Source organism: Delphinus delphis, chromosome 3 (genome assembly GCF_949987515.2).
Source record: "Delphinus delphis chromosome 3, mDelDel1.2, whole genome shotgun sequence".
Classification (NCBI taxonomy): Eukaryota; Metazoa; Chordata; class Mammalia; order Artiodactyla; family Delphinidae; genus Delphinus; species Delphinus delphis.
This window is the reverse complement of record NC_082685.1, coordinates 118,829,634-118,849,120: the sequence shown is the minus strand read 5'-3', so window position 1 is coordinate 118,849,120 and position 19,487 is coordinate 118,829,634. Positions and strand designations below refer to the sequence as shown.

General features: G+C 45.8%; 1 protein-coding gene across 2 annotated transcripts in view; it reads left to right on the top strand.

Moving 5' to 3' along the window:
- The first annotated feature begins 11,764 nt into the window (after nucleotides 1–11,764).
- PIK3R1 (phosphoinositide-3-kinase regulatory subunit 1) overlaps nucleotides 11,765–19,487 on the top strand; it is an 86,021-nt gene continuing 78,298 nt past the window's right edge. Inside the window, exon 1 of one of the 2 annotated variants that reach the window (XM_060009387.1) lies at nucleotides 11,765–11,953. The gene's annotated coding sequence lies outside the window, so the exon portion shown is untranslated. Of the gene's footprint in view, nucleotides 11,954–12,063; nucleotides 12,901–19,487 lie in introns of those variants that run through there. The other variant, XM_060009389.2, reaches the window with a different exon arrangement.

The window sequence follows — 19,487 nt, the reverse complement described above, 5'->3', positions numbered from 1 at the left end:
GACTGGAGATGCAGTGGTGAGCAAAGCAAACATGGCCCCTGCTCACAGAGTTTATAGCCTAATGGGGAACACAAACATGATTCAAACAATTACACATAAAGGTAAAGCCTACTGTGACGAGTGCCGTCAAGGAAGGGTTCAGAGTTCGATGGGCCCAGAATGGGAAGTTGACCTACTTGGGGAGGTCAAGCAAGTCTTCCCTAAGAAGGTGATACAAAGTGCAGATCTGGAGAAAAAGGAGAGTGTGTCACAGGTAGAAGCTGCTCAGAGGCCCTAGACCCAGGCAGGAAGGAGTGTGGGGACTTTGAGGAACCAAGAAAAGACCAGCATGGCCGGAGAACTGAGGATGGGGATGTGGCAGGTGATGAGGGCAGAGAAGGAAACAGAGACAAGAGCATGGCCGGCCCATGTGAAGGATTTTGGCTTATATACCTTGACCAGCTCTGGCTTTTCATTAGACTCACCTGGGGAGCATTTTAGAAATGCTGATTCGGATCCCACTCCAGAACAATTAAATCCGGATTTCTGGAAGTGAGATCCAGGCATAAGTTTGTTCGTTTGTTTGTATGTTGGTTTGTTGTAAAGCTTCCAGGTGATTTTACTGTGAAGCCAGGAAGGAGAATCATTGCCTAACAGCAATGAGGAAATCATAAAATGTTTAAAAGAGGATATGTGTATTGTGCGTGTTTGGGGGGAGATGGATGTCATCATCAAATTCACATTTCAAAAAGCATCCTTTGTCTAGAACTGTGGAGTTAGGGATGCTAGGAGTTAAGAGGTTTCAGAAAGGAGACCAATTAAGTGACAACTAAATGATGCAACTTTGGATTAGGGTAGGAGCAATGGAAATGAAATGGATAAAGATGAGAGATTTCTACTTGGTTAAACCACTGGGACTGGTGGAATGGTGAAATGATGGACTTGGTACAGGAGAAAAGAGAGAGGGTGATTACCTGGGTTTGGCTTATACAACAGACTGGATAATCGGCTATTTGTTGAGACAAAGTTAGAGTGAGGGTGGGGCTTCAATTTTAGCCTGTGGAGTATGCTTTCCTTCATCGCATGCTTTATTTCTCTTTTCTCCACGTCAGCAATATGTCACTCACTAGTCCTTCCTCTTTATTATTCATTAAAACAAACAGCAGAAACAACAACAACAAAACTGTTGAGCGCTAACAAAGTTCAAGTCATTGGTCTGATTAATCTGCTTTCAAGTGTAACTCGAAGAAGCTTACTAATGAGTAAATAAGCTTTCCTAGTAAATACACATATTTTCCTAGCAAAATTCGATTTCATCTTCTTAAAAATTTTTAATGCTGTGTATTTCTTGAGATGTTTAGTGCCTGCCAAGTGACAGAAGCCCCACTCCAATAAGCTTAAGCAGAAAGAACATCTCATTATAAGGATATAAAGGTATCTCATGGATACAAAGGTGAATGTGCAGGAAAAGCTGAAATCAGGAACTCAGGACTTCATGGTAGCTCTCCTCAGTTCCTCTCTCTGCACATCTGCTTTGTTCTTCTTTCTCTCTCCTCATGACCTTTCTTGTCAATATAAAAGGAAACATGGCACTGACAGCTTCTGAAGTTTAAGTGTTAGAGCTCAGACTAACTCTTTCAACAGAAAAATACAAAATCCTGAGGAAGGAACTCATTGGCTCAGCTGAGCCACATGTCCTCCTTTGGACCAATCATCCATGGCCAGAAAGTAAGACTTGAGGAAAAAGGGATGGTCATCCCACATTGATTCATATACCCCACTGAACTGTGGCCGAAATGGATGCTTCTGTGATAACCCTTGGGAATTGCGTTGGGACCGGGTTGCAAATCCTGGAGAAGCAGGGACTAGGCAAATAGTGCAAGTTTACCAATACATCCCAATGAGTAAATTAACATGTGTGAGCCATCAGCTCTAACTGAAAACAGTCCCAAGAAGGTTGATAATTTTACAAAAGATTTCCTCTCTCTGGCCTGGTGTTACTATGGCATCTGAAGTTTCCAGAATTTCTAGAATTTCATATTAGATAGTGATGTACGCCAATAAATTTGCATTTGTATATGATTTGGACTATGAAGTTTTGAACGGATTCAACAAAGCAACACACTAGTCGTGAAATTATGCTGATTTTAAATGTCATTTGCATTTCTGTAGATAGAAAATTATATAACGATTTCTAGCTCTTTTGATTCTCATTAGTATTTGATTAACACTGACTCCCCAAAGCCCTAAAAGAAGGAGCAGGGGTTGTGATTTCAATTGCTTTTGGGAAAATATGTACTTTGTTCCCTTGGAAATGAAGGAGAACATGTTAAGTGACAAGTCATGAAGAAGCTGGTTTTGACAGTATTCTTTTGAAGCTCTAAGATAAAATGAGGGCTTTGCAAATGACTGGTGATGAAAATGAACAGAAATAGAGATCTCAGCTGAGCTTTCTTATGGGTGGGCCTTGAAAAATACTAGGAAATAATCAGGTCGATATTTCCATTCTGACTTCTCAGGGTGGGGCCCCCTTTGCAGACTCTATACCTCACGTATTCATGACCTTTGGAATTTCCCTCATGCCATTTACAATCCAGTTAGGACTAAATGAATACATGGTTAATAATGTTTATAAAATCATCTATTTTTGAGTGTCCGGTAGACAGTCTACACTAGTTTAGAGAGAAGTCAAGGGCTGGGAGCCCAGGCAGGCTTGAGTGGCCCTGCCCTGGCTGGCCCTCAACAGAATTGTGAAGAAGTAGCTTCCTGTGTACACCTTTATCGGCACAGACTGGGTTTTCTCCCTGTTGGCCTCTCTGTACTTACCTTTAACTTCCTTCTGCATCTGCTGGATGGTCCCTCTGATTTGTTCCAGTCTTGTTCTCAACTCATCTTCAACTAATTCCTGCTAAGGCGCTAACTGAAAATTGAGGGGCAGGACAGTGGGTTGGGGATTTATGTTCTGGACCTGCATCTGCTGTTATCAGTGTCATCTAGGGATCATTTTTCTCATGTCCCCAGACCTCAGTTCCCTCTCCTTGAAGACAAACGAGAAAGAATTTGATAGATGCTAAACTATCTCCCAGATATTAAATTGTTAGTGTACATAACCACAGCCTTCAGGTGTGTTTGTACTTCTAAAAGGTGAGAGAGGGACGATCTCGCTCCTTCCCCAGTATAGTTCAGAGCAAGGGTCAGCAAACTCTTTCTGTAAAGAGCCAGTAAGTATTTTAGGCTCTGTGGGCCATGCTGTCCCTGTTGCAACTACTAACTCTGCCAAGCGAGTGTGAAAGCCACACAGATAATGGGAGTTATTTATGAAAATAGGTAATGGGCTGGAGTTGGCCTCTAAGATAGAGTTTGTAAGCCCCTGGTTTAGGAGATGCTGTCTGGGACCAGGTTGCTTCAGTTCAAAGCTCAGCTCTACCAGCTACCTAGCCTTTTGGTGCCAGTTTCCTTATCTGTAAAGTGGGAGGAATGGCACTATGGAGACTAAATGAATTCATATATGTGCAGCACTTGGACCAGTGCTTGATTATGTAATTAGTGTGGTTAACTATCATTCTTCTCCCTCTTTTCAACTTCATGTTGTGTTTCTGCACGCTTTTTTTCTGTTCACGAGTACGGCACAACAACTTTTTCTGCAGGGAGATGGTACTAAGGCAAGAGGCACTCGCCTGCCGGGTGAGGACCTGTCCCCGTAGAGAAACTTCTGTCTTCTGAACTTTCTACTGGTGAACAGTCATCAGTCTCTCCAAAGCTTCTTTTACTAGAGCAAAAGCATAGGAACTTGGCCTGCCTCAAACTAATGGCTCTTGTGCTCCTTTGTCGGATGCTACTTTGACTCTAAAACAAATGGTCTTGTAGCCTCCTGCGGGGTAGCTCTTGGTAAGCCAAGAAGTTTCTGAACCCCCTTCCAAGAAAGGATGAATAAGGAAAAGCTTGGCAAAGCCACCTCTGTCAAAGTACTGAGCCTCATGATGGGTAGAATACTAGGTTTTTAGTATCACACAGGGATTGGTGAGGGAACGTTCCCCACGTGAGGGGACTATCAGGGCATGCTTTTAATGCGGTCCCACATGGCTTGCAGAAAGGAGGTGGTGTTGGTGGTGGTAGGGCGGGGTTGTGTGCCGACATTCATGGCCAGGTAAATGGTTTGGGAAACAGGTACATATTCTTTTTTCCCCTCGAATTCAGTGACTGAGGAAATAGCAGGAATTGCCATCTCTTTGCCATGGAACTGGGTGTTAAGAGTCTTTTATAGCATTTCAGGTGTAAAGAGGTTTTGTCCTTAGAGCGCATCATCAGCCTGCATGGTTCCTCCCGTTTTTCATGCGGCACAGTGCCTAAGTTACGTACAAGATTATTAATCTTTTACAAGGCCGTTGTTGACAGACCCATAATCATGTATACACGTCATGAATCTTGTCTTCCATAAGTCAGCAGTACCTGTTATATTTGGCAAGGGCTCACCGGGCACTAGCTAAACCAGAATCGTACTGTGATGCCACGGGCTAGCCCAGTGAGGCCTACGGCCAGAGTTAGGAGACATAGGTTCTTTTCATGATTCTGTCACTAACTGGCTGTGTGACTTAGAGCATCACCTAACTCTGTGTCATAGAGACAGTTATCTAACTTCTCTGAGACTCCGTTTCCTTCTCTGAAAAAGAGAGAGTTAAGCTAGATGAGGCAGGCCCTTGCCAACTCTGTGATTTAGGGTTACCCAAGTGGGGAGAGGAGGTGGTCTCACAGGTCTGAAGTTCTCTGTTGATCAGCCTAGATCCTTTTGGGCCCTTTCGCAGTTTCTCCTGGATTGGCAGTGATGCTAGATTAGCTGATAATTGCAATAGTTAGACGGAAAGTTGCCTAGAAGTGGCTGATCACGGATTCAGGGTAAGGAGCGCATCAACCGGAAGGGAGGTGTCACTGAACAATGAGGCAGCACATGCTGCAGTCCTAGAGTCGGAAAGCCCCAGCAGAGATGTTATTCCACTGCTCTCAGTCTATGAAACCCGGGTCAAATCACATAGTCTTCCCGAGTCTGTTGCTTCATCTGTAAAATGGAAATCAGGATGCAGGCTCTGCCTATGACCCAGGGATGATGCATCAGATAAAAGAATTCATGTTCAAGTCCTCTTGAAGCATTAAAATCTGATACAAAAGCCATCATCATAAGCACGGCTCCCTTCTCACAACAGAAAACCTAAGATGTATTTTTCAGACATATTCATGGTTAAAGAAACTCATGCCCTACAAAATATCGTAAGTGAGGAGTAGTCATTCCTTCACAATGCATTTTGTTCATAACTGAAGAAAGGAAATCCTTGTTAACATTGTGATACAGTCACCCAACAAAAGATTCTAAGAATCTTAGAAAATTGGTACTGTCAGAAGATAACCTTACCTGATCTAAAGCGTTTTCTTTGCATACACAGCTTGGCAAGCCCCAGAGAAAAGGCAGTGTGGTAGGGGCTAGTCTGGAGAGGTTGATGGTAATGGGTTTCCTTTATTCTGCGAGGCTGTCTGAATACTCGGGGCTCAGTTCTGTCAGAAACACTGACAGTTCTGGATCCCCTCCAGTGGAGGGAACAAAGGCTGGGGTTTCTTTTGAAAAATTCTTTCTGAGCAGTGAGATTGTCCAACACAGTTTCCTTGATAAAGGGCTCATTATCTATCGGTGTGACTTTGCCCTTAATTTTTATGTTGGCAGTGCCAACATGAGCATATTTAAGCCAATCCTTTTACCCAGACAGCTGTAACAGCACCCTAACAATTTGTGCCAGTGCTCAAAGCTGGGGTGTAGAATATAATCAACTACGGGCGAAATTTCCAATTAGTTGAATCACCAAGAAATATAATTTATCAGCTTGCTTTTCATCATATTTACACTTTTTGTCATTTTTTAAATGCGAGCCCATTTTAAATTTAAAAAAAAGTAGTAGAATGTTTCAGAATTGCTTCCTTAGCTTAACGGATACATGCTTATGGATCTAAGTGGGTTGATTTTGTTGGAGAAAGGTGGCTCCAGAACTCTGGGAAAAGGTGACCCTCTGAAAGAGAAATCCACATTAACAATGAACATGTGATAAACCAGTCTGAGAGGGAGAGTCTGTCAATGGTGATGGAGAAAATCTTGTATCACCCAAGTCTAAATGAGGTGATTAAATTTTAGCCTCTAAAACTGGAAGGACTGGAATATGATGTTAGCTCAGGAAGCTGAGAGCTAACTAAGCGTATACTATAAGCTTTGTAAAAGATTTTTAATCAAAATGAGGAAGCTTCACGGAGCCTACACAAAGGGGAGTCAGAGAGTAAGAGTGAAATAGAGCCAGGCGCAACGTTTGTGATGTGGGACTTGTAAACACTGTGCTCACTAGGGAGGGGCACATTCCAGCGGGTGCCTGGGACACTTCAGTAAGGTTTTCCAAAGCCAGGATGAAACATCCCTCAAGCCTCCCCACCACCATGTACTCTGGATGTTTCTGAGGTTAGAACTCCATGTGTCAGAACTCCATTCCTTTTTAAGGCCAAATAATATTCCATTGCATGTCGGTACCACATTTTGTTCATCCATTCATCTGTTCATGAATACTTGTGTAGTTTCCTCCTTTTGGCTATTGTGAACAATGCTGTTCTGAACATTGCATACAAGTATCTATTTGAATTCCTTCTTATTGCGGTTTTAATTTGCATTTCCCTAATAACTAAAGTTGTTGAGCTTCTTCTATACATGAGCTTATTTGCCATCCGTTTATTTTCTTGGGTAAAGTGTTCAAATCTTTTGTCTATTTTTAAAAACTGTTTTTGCTTTTTAAGAAAATATTGTGTTGCGAGGGTTCCTGACGTATTCTAAATACAAGTCCTTTGTTGGATATATATTTTGCAAATATTCTCTCTAAGATGTGGCTTTTTATTTTCATAACAGTGGCTTTTAAGGAGCAAACATTTCTGATTTTGATGAAATTCAATTTACTGGTTTTCTTCCTTTTATAGTTCATGTTTTTGTGTCCTAATATCTAAGAAATCTTTTCTAAACCTATATTCTCTTTTAGAAGTTTTATAGTTTCAGCTTTTAAATGTAGGTCTATGATCCATTTCCAGGCAAATTTTTTATATGGTAGGATACCAGGATCAAGGTTCATTTTTCCTTGCACATAGCTTTCCAGTTGCTCCCAGCCTGGTGATGTTTTAGCAGCACTCGTAGACTGGCAGCATTTGTGACCCTGTTGCTCCGTCCTCAAGTCTGGCTCTGACTTAGGCCCTCAGAGGTTCTATCTGAACAACACTTGCATTCTATTCCTTTAACAGTTGCACATATAAGAATTTCATGTTGAGTTTCCTTTAAACCTCCAGACCATTCTCCTTTACTGAGTGCCCACTGTGTACCAGGAAGTCTATTATTTGCCGGAGTTATACAAAAATAAAGGTGGCCCTGGCATTCAGGAAAATAACTGCACAAAATTTTGTTTGTGTGTCTCATAGTTTATCAACTGAGATTACTGTGTTGTAATTTTTTTTTTAATCCAGCTTCTTATTACAGGGGATTTTGAGAGCAGATACAGAGTAGAATTAACTGAAACTATCACTAAGTTGGTTCATTTACTTCCATTGCTTGCTGGTTGATTTATTTAGTTTTATTCCCAAAGTATAGAGGACTGAAGAGCTGAAAGAGACAAGAATGCCCAGACCACAGATTATGACCAGGGAACTCTGAGTACAGGTGATTATGATCTTACGTGTTCTCTGGGGGTACAGTCAGGAAGTTGCCTCTCCTTCTAATACCTCAACGTGGTTAACAGCAGGTACAAGCTCAGAAATAACAGAATGAGAATTCTAAAACTGTTGGCCTTCTGAATTCTCCCTCTGCTAGGAAGCACTATTCCAGCCAATAATTTTTTTTCATGCTTCTCTTAATATGTGTTTAACCTGGTTAGCTCACAAAGAGGGGAACATTTTCAGCTAAGTAATACAAAGATTGATTTTTCTCCCATTTCAGTTATCAGGGCAGGAGATAGGGAAAATAAAAATACTGGACAAAATTCCAGAGTGTTTTGCCCCAGGGCTGCTAGCACTGGTATCTCACCCATTACCAGTTCTCAGCCATTGAAGGCCTGCAATGTTTGGTGTTGTAGAGAACAGAAGACTCAAAATACATGATCCTTGAGAGCAACAGTTTGACCTTCCAACAAGCCCGTTCTCTTCTTGGGTGTGCTTCCTTTTTTTTTTTTTTTTTTGGCCCACTTAATTTTATGATGTACAGCGTCCTAAAACTATAAACTACTGGTTGTCATAACGCTTATGTGGCCTAACCCAGGTTTCAAAAATTGTTGAGTGAATTGCCATCATTTAATAATTGGGAAACTGCCCAGTAAAAATCTGGATTTCCAGCTTCTCTCTGAGAATTGGGAGGCCTGGCAAATCTGGGCTCACATTCCTGCGTGGCCACAGTCAGCTAAACTCTAGTACCAGCTGCTCCCTTTAAGACCAGCCATTTGGGCTCCAGTCTCTCCCCGGCTGGCTTTCCTGATGGTAGCTTTCCTACCTGGATTCTTCAAGATGGTGGTTCTTGAACCTGGCTTCAAACTGTCAGGAATCACGTGAGGAACTTTAAAAGCTACTGATGCCTGTGTTGCAACCCCCAAAGATTTTGATATAATCCATCTGTTGTGTAATCCAGGCACTGGGATTTTTATAAGCTCCCCAGGCAATTCCAAAATTGAGGGCCCCTGTGTAAGAGCATCTCGAAGTTTAGCTTGCATATGAATCACCTGGGGACCTTATTAAACTGCAGATTGTGATTCAGCATGCATGTCTGGGATTCTGCATATCTAGCAAGCTCCTAGATGGTGTCAGTGCTGCTGGTCTATGAGAAGTAAGGCTCGAAGGCATTTGTCTTTGTGGTTTTGTTTTGTTTTGTTTGCGGTACGCGGGCCTCTCACTGTTGTGGCCTCTCCCGTTGCGGAGCACAGGCTCCGGACACGCAGTCTCAGCTGCGATGGCACACGGGCCCAGCCGCTCCGAGGCATGCGGGATCTTCCCGGACCGGGGCACGAACCGGTGTCCCCTGCATCGGCAGGCGGACTCTCAACCACTGCGCCACCCGGAAAGCCCTTTGTTTTATTTTGATTTTGAACCCTAAACTACAGACTTGGGTTTCAAGTCTAATGGAAGCTTATTCTAGCACTCACATTATTGAAGTAGCTGGAGTGATGGTGGCAAATGAGAATGTACTACTGGTCCTCTTTGGGAGGGTACATCTCAGCTTGCTGTGGCCACTGAAAACCTTTTGGTGTTAGGGGTCCTTAACTCCCATAGGTCTGCCTTCCAAACCACCTTTGCTGTCACCAATGATGCATGACAGCCCTCTCTCCCTCTGGCAAACTGTACCTCCTTTGACATTTTGAGCTCTTTGATGGTGGGACCGCTCTCATCCACCAGTTCCGCCGTTACTGATTGCATGGTAGTGTTTGTGCGTTTATTTGAGCATTTTATTGCAGTGGTTTCAGTTTGTGTTCCCAGATGCCTTAGGCCTGGAGCAATGGTTCTCAAACCCTAGCGTGCCACTTGGAAGGTGTATTAAAACAGACCCATAGGCTCCGTCCCCAGTATGTCTGATTCACTGAGGAGAGAATTTGCATTTCCAGCAAATTCCCAAGAGGTAATGCCATAGCTGGTCCAAAGACTTAGAGGCGCCCTTGGTCTCACCACATGGCTTCTCATAACAGTTACATTTTTGGAGTCCAGATAAGATTTGATTAAAGGAAAAGGTTATTTTTAAAAATTTTGAATACTGCTGTTTTGGTGACTTTTGCTTTAATTATTTCATAGAAATTAATAGAAAATAAAAATAGATAAAAATTTGAATATTAGTGATATGGCGGGGAGGTATCAATTTAATAAAGATGAAACAAAGACTAAACTTATTCAATTATGGAAAGAGAGCCATACTGTCCTATCATGGAACACTCTTTGGACTTACACTATGTGTTCAAATATGACAGAAACACATTAAAGAAAAAAACAACATATACTGGAAATAAGTTGTTGAAGTCTATCTAGAAAAGGAAGCTTGATTAAGGATTTCATGCTATTTTTAGGTTTGGGGGGAATAGAACCCCATTATAGCAGTATATAAATGTCTTTCCAGGAATTCATCGTGTATAAAAGGAGACAGCTGGTGAGGTTTCTTCAGACGCAAGCCTAAAGGAAATACAGCAAACGTCACAGCAGTTACATCTCAGCTTATTGGACCGGATCAAAGTAACTCTCTCACAGGGTGAGACACCTCATTTCATTTATAAAGCTCAGGCAAACAATATATGAGGTCCTTCATTTCACAGGATGGGTGGGAACCATGTAGCTTAGTAAACTTCATATTTACTTTTAGATGAAGTGGATTCTTAAACAAGACAAGTATCTGTCTGCTTTTGTATCTCCACTTCAAGAAATATGCTGTAATAACAAAAATGCAAGGGCCTGAAGACCCTAAAGTAGAACTAACTTGTCCGTTAGAATGTGAGTCACCTTTAAGAATGATTATATTTCCTTAGGACAGTCAATAAATTTCAGGATATTCTTTACTTCCAACGCCCAGAGGAATAAAGCACCAAATTCAAAGTTTGACAAAAGTCTAAGTGCTTGGTTTAAAAAAAAAAAAAAAGTAATATTCTTGCAAGGAAATTGGGAAAAGGGCTCTAGGGCAAGTAGGCTGGGCGGGTGCAGGTCTCAAAATCACAGAAGAGGAATCTGGGAAGAGCTTTTTAAAAAGCGGACTCAACATGTTTTCACGGGCGAAAGAGGAACAGAGGGTGCTGGCATCCCATCCTACTGTCAGAGGAAGGTTCGAATCAACGTCAGATTTTTCTTGAGCAACTAAAATAATGACGACTAGCTGAAGAGTGTGCATTTGAAAATTAACAAATTTAAGGAACCGTACAAGTCACATGAGTTTCCTCCACCGACCCCATGAGCAACCAAGGGGCCACGGTCTGCCTGAGCGACCTACATTTGCTCTGTCATCTCAGGACTGCGAGGGATCAGCCAGCGTGCGCCCTCCTCATAAAACTCTGCCCTGCTGGCGGGCCGGGCCGGCTCCCGGTGGCGGCAGTGCCAGCCAGGCTCCTGGAGTTCTAGGCAGGCTGCGGGCGCTCGTCCCTCCGCTTCACCCTTTCACCCCTCCTTCACCCCCAGGCGCTACGCGGGGTGGCGAGGATTTTCCGCCCACTCCCGCGGCCGCGCTGGCGAGGCCATGAATTGCAGGGCCTCCCGGCTTTGGCGAGCCTGGAATCCGAGTCCTCCCCGTCCCGGCCACTCCGCTGGGGCGCTGGGGGCTCGAAAGAGGCTGGGGTTTGTTTCAAGACACTGCGTTTAGAGACGCAGCTTCTAAGTCTGAATTTGTCCTCGATCTTCCCCAGACACGCCGCCTCTGGTCTCGAAGACGCCCGGCAGCCGGCTCGGCCGCAGGCAGGCAGTAGCCTGGCCGGCCCGGAGGGCGCAAAGCCAGAGCGCTCGGCCCGGCAGCCCAGGGCATCCCCGCGGCTGGGGGCGGAAGGCGAGCCCGGCAGCAGGAAAGGTTCGCAGGGCCGGAGCTCCACCCGGCTGGCCGCCGGGCTCGGGGGCCCGCAAAGTGAACGGCGGCGGCGGAGGGCGCGGGGCCAGCGGAGAGGGGCGGAGACGCGGGCGCCGGTTGGCGCGGGCTCGGGGGCGGGGCGGGAGGGGCGGGGCCGGAGGCGGGGCCGGCCGCCGGGCGCTGGAGCTGCCGGCGCACGGAAAGGAGTCGCGAGCAGCTGGAGCGGAGTTGGAGGAAGCGGCGGCCGCGGCCGGGGCGGCGGGGAGCGGGTCGGGAGACGGCGAGCTTGGGTCGGGAACGGCTGGCGGGTCGGAGCCTGGTCAGGGGCGCATCGGAGCCGTGCGCGCAAGAGGCTGCCGCTGCAGCCTGGGCCCCGCAGAGGAAGGAAGCCGGCCGGCGGGGGAGGTAGGCGGCCGCAGCGAGTCCGGGTGTGTGCTCGGGAGGGGGAGGCGGTGCGTGCGCGCGCGGCTACCGCCGCTCTCTTCCTGTCACCAGCAGCCGCTTCTACTTCTGCAGAGCCGAGCCGGGGGAAGCGAGCCGGCCGCCGTCCTCCCTGCCGCCGGCATCTCCCGCCCGCCGTGCAACCGCGGGCCCTACTCGCGGCCAGCGTCCTGCGTGCTCCCGGCCACCTCGCGGCTCCCGTTTCCCTAGTCCTCTTCCGAGCGGGTTGTGCGTGCCGCCGGGCGCATTCGTCCCTGGAGTTGCAGGCGAAGTCGGGCTTCCGCCACCCCTCCGTCACCTCACGCTTCTGTGGGTCCCCACTGTCGCCTTGCTGCAGTTTTCCGGCGCCTTTCAGCAGAGGAGAGCGCCCTGACCGCTGCCTTTGCGTTAGCGGGAAGGAGCTATGCCTTCCCCCGCGCCCTCCGGCTGCACCCGCGTTGCTGCCCGGGCCCTTCCCCGGGGCGAGCGGGGCGGCGGGGGTCCCCGGAGCTAGCCCCCAGCCCCCGCCCTCCGAAGTTCGCCTCCCTCCTCTTCCGGGGTGGGGGAAGTGCGCCTCGGGGCGGCCGGTCGCTGGGACCCTAACTCGGCGTGTGGTGCCGACCGGGCCTGGGCAGGTTGTTGGAGGCAGACTTAATGGGGTCTTGGAACAGCCCGGAAATCCAGGTTTTTTGTAACGCGGGGCGAGGCTGGAGGGACCGGCCCAGCAATATGGAGCCGGCTAGAGAGAGCGAGAGAGCGTGCAAACCCGAGCTGAAAGATCGTGGGGAATTGTCTGGAATCCACAGTTCTCACACTCACTTCCCAAGGACAGAAACTGCCCCGCAGATCACAAGACAAAGAGAACAGGAAAGCTCAGGCCAACCGCTCCAGTGCAGAAATGTACTTTGGTAACCAGAATTCGATCATGAAATGTAAGGGTGTGAGCGGAATGGCTGTTACATGTTGAATGCAGAATGTGTGTGGACTGGATTTGGGGAAATTCTTCTGCTTCTCTGGGCGCAATTAAGATCAGAAAGGTCTCACTTACACCGTTAATCCCTGGTTGGAGCTGCAGCACTGTTGGTATCTGAGTATGAGTTACTCTGTTTGGGGGTTTTGTGACTTTAGAAGTGATAGGGGTTTGGGGGGCTTTTTTTTTTTTTTTTTTTCAGTTCTTTTCCTCTTTGTCAGTGCGAAGTACGAATGGATAAAGCAGTTCCGGGTTTTGAATGCAGCATAAGATTGTCATTTCAGTGTGATGGGGCTGGAGTTTTAGTTGTTAGGCGGGACATTCACAAAGTAAGTGACCCAGGGGTTGTGTGGAATGGTTTTTGTTTGTTTGTTTTTTAATATTTCATTATCTTGTCTTGCGTTTGGCAGCTTTAAAGATGGTTAGGTATTAGCTAGAAAAGGTCAGAGTAGGAAGACAAGTTTATTTCTGAGACAGGCTATCAGTAATGGGGCAGATCATCAGGAATTTGATGACTTCTGCACAGAAGGCCACAAACATCTTTTATCGTTGGAAGAGAAAAAAAGCACCCTCATAGCCATAATTTTTTGATAGATTACACTGCCTTGAAATAAACAGCTTTCAAAAAGCATAGATGATAGTCTTCTTAGAAACAAAAGTTCTTAAACTTTGGGAATGTTTTGGTCATGACAAAGAAAATACCCTGAGTGATTTTGGGGGGGATCCCTCTTCAGTTTGGGAAGGTGTGTTTGGTTCAGAATCAGGCTTAAACTGGAAAGGCTGGTGGAGGAGGCTCCCTGCCTTGCAGAAGTGTTGGGTTATGTCACTGCTGGCCTCTTGAGCTTTTATATGACAATTGCAACTAGAGAGTTGTACTTTTTCCATAGAAGCGTATAGATTGTTGTGGTTGGAAGAAAGTTTTATATATCTGATACTGGCTTTCAAAGTGTGATGTGCATTTGCTTTATAACTTTCATCTTGATTTGGGACCTGTTCTTGTCAGTTGCATAGCAGATAATTTGCATTGTACACACTACTATCTGCTGTTTTATCTGTTTCTGTAAAATGACGGTATCACTGTGTCTTTTCACCTCTGTGATGCTGATAGCCAGTGTGAAAAAGCATTTCACGTCTCATTGATTAATTATATTGTCTTTCCATAGCTGTTTCTTTAAATTTCACTTCATTAAGAACAGTAAATCCCCGCAACATTAAGTTGGTTTTGGGAAACAGAAGTGGTACAATAAGTCATAGGTGATACGTATCTTGGTTACTGACAGTGATGATGGTAGTACGCATTTATTTGCTGGAAATGTTAAGTGCGTCTAAGCTGGTTTTTGAAGGGTTTTGGTATCTTCAGTGCAAGCCTGCTCCACTTACTCAAATTTTGTGTTATGAAGAGTGTTGCCCATATATTTAATTAAAATTTTCCATGAATGCCCCATAATTCTTAGGCTAATATGTTCGTCAGAATCTCCTTTTTTTTTCTTAGGTAGTTCAAGGGAGTATTCTAAAAAGGCATCCACTCTGAAAGGTTGTCCACACACTCATTAAAACAGAAACAATTCTAGTTCAGCTCTCATTGTGTTTGCATTTTGTCATATGCAAAATGAGTTTTAGTGAATAAAGAGATGGTCAGTGAGCACATTGAAAATAAAATGATTTCATGGTCAGGTAGAATATAGAAAGCTGAGATCATGTTTGCATTTGGTGTTTTGCTTTTAATTCTCCCACAACTGGGGTATACACAATGCAGAAGAAAAAGGGAAGTGCCTTTTTCAGTATATTATACATTTAGGTGGGCTCCCCACAGCTCTTCTGTCTTTTGGAGGATACAGGGATTTGCCAGTGAAGGCAAGAGAATGGAGCATCTTACTGAAGCCCTCAGAAAACAAGAAGTTACTTATCAATGGAAGGAAGAGATTATCACTTCGTTTTTACCTTAGAAGGCATAATATCAATTATATAACAGCTTTTAATAAAAAACTTATGTTGTAATTGATTTTAAAAATATTCATCCTATTTATTGTTTTTTTCCCCCCCGTCTCCTCCACCTACACCCTAATGTGATTACCTGCCATGGTTCTGCCAACCCTCTTATTGGAATTACTTGCTTAAGAGAGTGGCAATTAAAGGCCATTTCATGTACGTTATGCCAAAGCAGCTGAAAATAGACTATGTAATTACTCCTAAACTTGTCTGTTTGGGTGATATTAGGGGTTTTGTCTGTTTATTTATTTGAAAGGATAGAATGAGTGTAGTGTACCTTTTGCTTTAAAAAAAAAAAATCTACTATAAAAACATCTTTGGAGATTGTATCCTCCCAACATTGTTTTCCTTAAAATGAATCCAATAGGTACCCCCAGGCACCTGTAATCAAAATAGTTTTCATGTTAAGGATCACCCAGAGAGTACTGCGAGTGCCGCGATCACAGGAGTCTAGCAAAAGTGAGGAGACTCCAGCAGTGGGTGGAGAGAGTGAAGAAAGCAAGGTGCCTGGGCCGGGCTGGACTGCCTTGCCCCTCTCCTTTTTGGCTGGACCCCCAGTGGTCTAGCCCCGGCGCTCAGCCCCAGGATCCAGGGCTGTAACAGGAGGACGCTGCTGCCTTCAGTCCCTGGAGAACCGCACGAGTGCTGTCACCTTTCCTCTTTGAGGGCAGCTAGGGAGCAGCCACCAAACCCTGCTGGAGAGGAGTGTTGTCCCCTAACTCCACCCCCTGCCTCATACCACCCTCTCACACAGCCCTGGCCCCTCCCAGGTCTCCTTTGCCCTGACCTCTATAGAGCCACCCTCTGCCTCAGGACTAGATGGGCAAAGTCCACAAGCAGCCCTTATCTGTCTATCTATTTACTCTGAAAAGAAGTTAAAGAAACAGTGGAGAGGTTGATTTTGGCTAGCTTGAGGATTCTTTCAGTAGACTCTGCAGCGTTTAGAGGCAGGGCCAAAGAAAATTCTTGGCAAATGTTCCGGTTTTAAAATGAATTGTATAAGTGGTAGGAAGTGGCAATCAATATTAATAGTAATGACAGTAGTAACAATACTAGTACTATAGCTGTGGTTTACTAGCCATGTGACTTAAAGCAAATTATTTTACTTCTCTGTGCTTACTTTCCCATCTGTAAAATGGAGATGGTAATCATACCCACGGTGGTTGTAATTAAATGAATTGACATATGCAAAACCGGAAGAAGCGTGCCTGGCCCCTAAGAAGCACTGTGTTGGTGTTAAGCAAGCTCTAATTATCAAGCATGGAGTGCAGTCTTTGTATAAATAATTTCCTTTACTCTTCATAATAAATAGGGGCACGGAGAGGTTTAAGTAACTTGCCCAAGTTTAAAAATTTAGGCACCAATGGGGACAAGCATCTTTGAGGGTGAAACCCGGTGCTTGTACTCGCCTTCTTGCTCAGGATTTTACACAGTAGCATTGTATTTTCACAAGAGGGGGGACCCTAGATTGTCTGCTGTAGTCCTCCCATTCCATGGCCATCTCCTCAGGGCTTCTTCCCCGGGATGACGCAGAGAGCTAGAGTGGTCCATCGCATGGCCTTTTCTGGGTGATGGGATATGTTTCTCAGGCTCTGGAAGCCACAGCCTCCCTGTGGTGACCACTGAGCCTGAGAACTGCCTCCAGCTGGACCTGTGTCTCTGTCGCTCGGCAGTGCTCCGCTATCCCATCACTTTGCTTTCTGCAGAGCCCTGTGTCCTTGTTGTTTGACCGGGGCTTGTCCTGTCCCCCCACCCCCATACCCCCAACCCCCAGAGGGCTGGCGGGCAGGAGTTGTGCCCTAGGTGCCTTGCTTCCCCCCACAGTGCAGACCCAGCCCTGAGCGCGGCAGCCTGGGACACATTCTGGTTGGTTTGAAAAATGAATGGAGATACTTGAGGACTGTGGCTTGGGGCTTCCTCCGAGCCCATCATTTTATTTTGTTTTAATTGAGGTAAAATTTACATGCCATAAAATGTTGCCCTGAGCCCATCATTTTAGCTTGAAATTCATTTTGTTAGTAGGAAATTTTAACTGTTCAGTTTGATTTTCATGATTTCCAGGACACTCTTTGAAAGGTAAAAAGAGTTTTAAATAATGAATTGTGCCTTTTGTTTTTTAAAAAGGCTGTGTGGATTTAGTTAGGGAGCTTGCCCTACTCAGAGCTACCACACTGAAGATGGAGAGGTGAATGATAGGTCTGGGGCCCCAGGAACCTCTCTGTAGTTTTGCAGCTGGATTGAAAGTCCATTCTGTGCTGGGACCCAGGGCCGAAGTGCTGATTTCAGGGCAGGATAGAATCACACGATCAGGCTATATTCTTGATTTATTTAAAGTGATTTGAAAATATCCTTTATTCCTGCCTCCCCACCAAGTTTGCTAAATCCCCGTCCTTTGTGAAAGGGGAATGAGTAAGTCAACAAAGTCAGAGGACTTTTCAAAGAATTTTGTTTGGTTCTTTGCCCAAATGCCTGCGGGTTAGAGGGTTTAAATTGAAAATTTACTTTCAAGCAGTTGTACATTAAAAAGTCATGGATTGCTCCTTGTCGGGCATCAGAAACAACTTTATTCTGAGGAACAGAATGGGAATTGGTTGGTGTTTTAGCAGAGAGAGAAAAATCTGTCTTCCGAGTAATGGTATTGCAGGCAGTCTGTAAAAGGCTTGAAAAACAGGAGCAACATTTTTCCCGTGAAGGACCTTTTGAACTGCTGCATATGATGTTCTGTATGAGTAAGTTAATTTGTTATTTGTTCCTAGGACTCCTTTATACCTTTTGTTACAGTAACTTAGGTTATGCACTGTCTTGGAGCACGTGTCATAAAACTGCCTTGGTTATTTGAAAACATTAGATGATCCACATATAAAAATCTTAACTGGGGAAATAATTCTGTTGAAGCTGGCTGGAAACATTTCAATGAACAGGTGTATGTAGCCAAAGAGGTTGGAGGGGTAAGCTTGTGGATCTGGGCACCATATAGTTTCAGCTCCACACTGATCACAGGACAGTGATCTAGGCACTACCAGTGCCCCAGTCTGCTGAGTCTTCTGCTCTGTGGGTGAGAGAGAAATTTGAGGGTGAGAGAAAAGAGAACTTGCCAGTCCTCTAAATGTGATAGCCCTGGTGACTGTGGACGATGCGTCACATACCCCCCCAAGGAGGAGCTGAGCTGTTAGAAATTGTGCAGTGAGGGGCCTGGGGTAGCAGCGGGGGGCATAGATGCCAAGAAGCATGTAGGTGACAGAAGCTGAAGCTTGTAGAGCAGAAATGGGCAGGATTCCAGAAGAGGGCAGCCTTCCAGAAGTGATGTGCCCAGTATTCTTTGATTCACTAGTTCATGGACTTCTTTGGCAAGGATGCATCTTAATGAAGTCTCTTTGGAAGAAAATCTGTGTGGTCCAAGTTGCTGAGTCTCAGACTGAGGGCACTCCTGCTGAGTTATAATGCTTCTTTTTGTGCAGGTGTTTTTGTGAAAGAGTCACAAACACTATCGGTAAGGCCACCGTCACAGAGAGCAACAAGCAGACCTTCAAGATAAACCTGAGAGGTCAGAGCGTGCAAGCGAGGAATCCGCACCATTGACCCCATGTATATATCTGGGCCGTCCTGGGGCATCCGAGCAAGCTAGCTGAGTTTGGGCAGTAGGTTTTTGTTGTTGTTTTTTTTGCGGTACGCGGGCCTCTCACTGCTGTGGCCTCTCCCATTGCGGAGCACAGGCTCCGGACGCGCAGGCTCAGCGGCCGTGGCTCACGGGCCCAGCCGCTCTGCGGCATGTGGGATCCTCCTGGACCGGGGCACGAACCCGCGTCCCCTGCAACGGCAGGCAGACTCCCAACCACTACGCCACCAGGGAAGCCCTGGGCAGTAGGTTTTAAGGTGTTAAAAGTGGTGGCTCTGGAGCCAGCCTGCCTGGATTTGAACTCTAGTTACACCTCGCCCTTGGTGAGTGTTATCATGGCCAAGATATCACAGCCAAGACACTAAACTCTCCGCACCTCGGTTTCCTCCTGTATAAAGTGAGAATGTTGATAGTACCCATCTCATGGTTACCTTGAGTATTGAACATGTTAATACACCTATAGCTCCCACTGAATATTCGATGGTGATGATTGAATGGGTTAATACACCTATAGCTTCCAGTATTTAGTGACGACGACAGTGGCAGCCATTAAAATGGGCATGGCCGTCAGGAGAAAGTGTACACTGTGTAGCAGGGGAGGGCCGCCCCCCTCTAGCCAAGGCCTCTCTGCACCTCCCCATGGCATGCGCTCCACTCACCACCCCATGGCTAGTCAGTGCTCCCTCTTTTTTTTTTTTTTTTTTTTTGCGGTACACGGGCCTCTCACTGCTGTGGCCTCTCCCGTTGCGGAGCACAGCCTCCGGACGCGCAGGCTCAGCGGCCATGGCTCACGGGCCCAGCCGCTCCACGGCATGTGGGATCCTCCCGGACCGGGGCACGAACCCGTGTCCCCTGCATCGGCAGGTGGACTCTCAACCACTGCGCCACCAGGGAAGCCCAGCGCTCCCTCTTAATTGGCACTGCATCATGGATGACCTTGGACT